A 3,640-nucleotide genomic window follows, 5' to 3' on the forward strand; every position below is an offset into this window, starting at 1 on the left:
GGAGCGGCCACTGCACTGCAGTCTGGGCGACAGAGTGAGACTTCAACTAAAAAAAAAAAAGCGTCAAAGGGTGGAGAAGCAGGGCAGAGCTGGGGGCAGCCAGGGCAGGAGACAGTCCTGTGGTCCCCGAGCTCCCGTGGGGCTCACCAGTCAGTCCCTGCACAAGCCTCACCCGCAGGCTCAGAGCCTCATGGAGATTTCTAGCCACCACTCGCAGGGATCCCAAGAGGGTGGAAGGAAAGGAGCCCCCCAGGGGCACAAAGACCTGCCAACACGTCCCTCTTTCTGGGCAACAGCCGCTGGGCTCAGTCATAGACCCGCCAGCCCCTGCCCCTTCTCAACCCTCACCTCCTTTTTTCTGCAGACCAATATGCCAGAATTCCAGACATATGCCCTCAAACTTCTTCCTAAACATGTCAACAGCATGTTAAGAGCCTCAGGCCAGGACTGTTCCCATGCCGGGCCTGTCTATTTCACTAACGGGAGTCACGCGGGCTTCTAAGATAAAAGCCACACGTGTGTAGAGTACTGGACACGGGGCCCTTATCCCTCACCCACACTGCTGGGGGACCAGAGCCAGGGGCAGGACTCCTATCTCCCAGCAAGACCCGGGGGCTAAAAGCGACTTCCTCACGTACTGGGTGGAATGTGGACGGGCACGTCGGAGGAGAAGCTAGGCCAGACTTGGACCAAGAAGAAACAGACTCTGGGATCCGTCAGCCTGTCCTTCTGGGCGTCGGCGGCCCATGTCACTCCCTGGCCCGCTGTGAAATCGGGGAAGAAACAGATACGTGTACAGGGTATGACTTGGGCCAGCCACAAAGTCACCTGGAGTCGGCGTTCTCGGGGCCAGGACTCTGGTGTCTCCAGCCCGAGTGCTTGGAGCAGAGTGGCCTGTGCGAGCTGTCACCAAGACCCCCTGACACAGCGTGCCCGTCCATGTCAAAACCCTCACCCAAGCCTCATCAGACAGAAGGAGCGTCTCCACGGATGTGGCAGTTTCTCTTGTGACCATGAGTGATTCACAGTCACCTGCGATGAGAAAGGGGGATACGGCAACGCCCTGCTCCAGAAAGCTCTAGACAATGGGCTACCCTCTCCGCCTCCACCCCCCGGAGTATCCCCCTACCAGGAAGGTCCCAACTTCCTAAGGAATCCTGCAGAAGCTCGGACTGCTGCTGGTGGTGGTGAGGTCATTGACGGGTTGAGGGGAGGGGTGGGGGATGGAGGGGGCAGCAGAGCAGGCCAGGCCGCTCGGAGATGTGCCCCCACCACCCGAGGCTCTCTGCAGTGACCTGCTGGAGGTCATGTCCCTTCTTTGTGAATGGAGGGAGAAGTTGGCAGGACCGTCGACATCTCCGTCTTCTTAGCCGTGGGAGGAAGCAGAGAAGCCCTGGGAACGCCCCTCTTCCCATCAGGTGCCCCCATAGGACAAAGACCAGGTGGATGAGCAGCGCAGATGCTGGCGGTGGCTCCGCTGTCAGGACTCTGTTGGGAGGCAAAGCCAAGGGAGAGCTGACACGGAATTCCTCGGAGCAGTCCTGGGACACAGAATTCCTTGGATCGGTGCCTCCCGGGCAGAGATCAGGAAGCGCTGACTCTGCCCCCAGCCTATACCTTGGAACTACCTGTGCTCTTGACCTTGGCCTCAGCTGGTGGAAACTCGGCCTGCTCTGGGGTCGGGTCTGCAAACCTCCATGAGGGGGCTCCTAATTTGCACCCAGAGGCAGGGCCCAAGAAGCCACAGCCGAGTGTGGACTCAGTTAGGAAAATGACTAGGCACGATGACAGAAATGCCAGGTGTAGAGAGCAGGTGGACAGCAGATAAAACAAAGCAAAGCAAAACAAATGGACTTTGGGCTCTTCTTTGTTCTTTTCTCTCAAAAATGTAGAAGACCACGGACTGTCTGGGTTCCTCTTTGAGCAAAGATGACGCCCGGAATCCTGAAAACTCTTGCATGCTGTAGACAGCCTAAGACTCTGTCCTTTTTCTGTGCCTGCCAACACATGGATTTATTGGGTTGGTGGTTTGTGTTTCCCAGTAGAAGGTGAGCTCCATGAAGGCGGAGATGTGAGACTTGCTTCCAGTGTCCCCGGTTCCCAGGACAGTGCCGGGTCTGAAGCAGAAGCACAGACAATCTTTACTGCGTTTTGAATGAATGAGGCAAAATTTAGGGCACCTTTGCTGGGTGCATACATTGATTCCCAACCAGCTCTAGTTTTTTTTGGTTGAGGTGTATTTACTGGCCACACAAGAAAATGTGCAGACCCTAAGTACTCAGCCTGATCCATCTTGACAACGGCATGGACTCGGTAACCACCACCCAGATCAAGACGCAAGACTCTTCCGCCAGGAGAGACCTCTCGGGCCCCTTCCAAATCAGGTCCCTCTGCCCTGGGCAGCCAAATTCTGACTTTTATCCGTATAGATTCGTTTTTCTGGTGACTGGATTTTGTATAAGAGAATCATTTTGTATGTACTTCGGGGGTCTAACTTCTCTGGTGAATGTGATTCAATGAAGAATTATCCATGTTGTTGCATGTATTTGTAGTTTGTTTTGAGTAAGAGTCTCACTCTGTCATCCAGGCTGGGGTGCAGTGGCTGTTTTTTTTTTTTTTTTTTTTTTTTAGTGTCAAATGTTTTCAACCTAGGTAACATAGCGAGTCCTTGTTACTACCAAAATAAAAATAAAAAAATTAACCAGGCATGGAGGCTCACACCTGTAATCCTAGCACTGTGGGAGGTCAAGGCGGGCAGATTGCTTGAGCCCAGGAGTTTGAGACCAGCCTGAGACCTTGTCTCTACAAAAAAATTAAAAAGTTAGACAGGCACGGTGGCACATGCATGTAGTCCAAGCTATTTGGGAGGCTGAGGCAGGAGGATTGCTTCAGCCCAGGAGTGAAGACCAGCCTAGGCAACATAGTGAGACCTCGTTTCTACAATCAATCAAAAAATTAGCCAGGAGTGTTGGTGCGTGCCTGTAGTTCCAGCTACTTGGAAGGCTGAGGTGGAAGGATTGCCTGAGTCCAGCAGTTTGAGGCTGCGGTAGCCATGAGCATGCCACTGCACTCCAGCCTGGGTGACAGAGTGGAACCCCGACTCAAAAAAAAAAAAAAGAAAAGAAACACAAATTATTTAGAGTTGTTTCAGGTTCACGGCAAAATTGTGCTTAGGATACAGAGACATCCCGGACCTCCCACCCCACGCATGCACAGCTTTGCCTGTGCCCAACACCCCTCAGCCAAGTGGCCCATCTTTAGAACTGATGAAACCACACTGAGGTCATTGTCACCTAAAGTCCCTCACTCGCATTAAGGTCGCTGCTGGTGGGGTACACACTGCGGGTCTCAACACAAGGGCAATGTCACAACCCGCCATCATAAGGTTCAACAGAACGGTTTCACCTTACCTGTTCACCTTTCCCTCCCCACTCGCCACTGGTAGCCACTGCTCTCTTGGTTGACTCCGTGGTTTTGCCTTTTCCAGAATATCGTTGGAATCACACAGTATTGCTGCACTTAGATAGATAGGCAGATGATAGATAGACAGATAGATTTAGGGGCACAAGTTTTTTTTGTTCTTGTTTTTGTTTTTGTTTTTTTTGAGTTGGAGTCTCACTCTGTCACCCAGACTGGAGTG

Source organism: Carlito syrichta, unplaced genomic scaffold (assembly GCF_000164805.1).
Source record: "Carlito syrichta isolate Samal-C Ts95f unplaced genomic scaffold, Tarsius_syrichta-2.0.1 Scaffold304751, whole genome shotgun sequence".
Classification (NCBI taxonomy): Eukaryota; Metazoa; Chordata; class Mammalia; order Primates; family Tarsiidae; genus Carlito; species Carlito syrichta.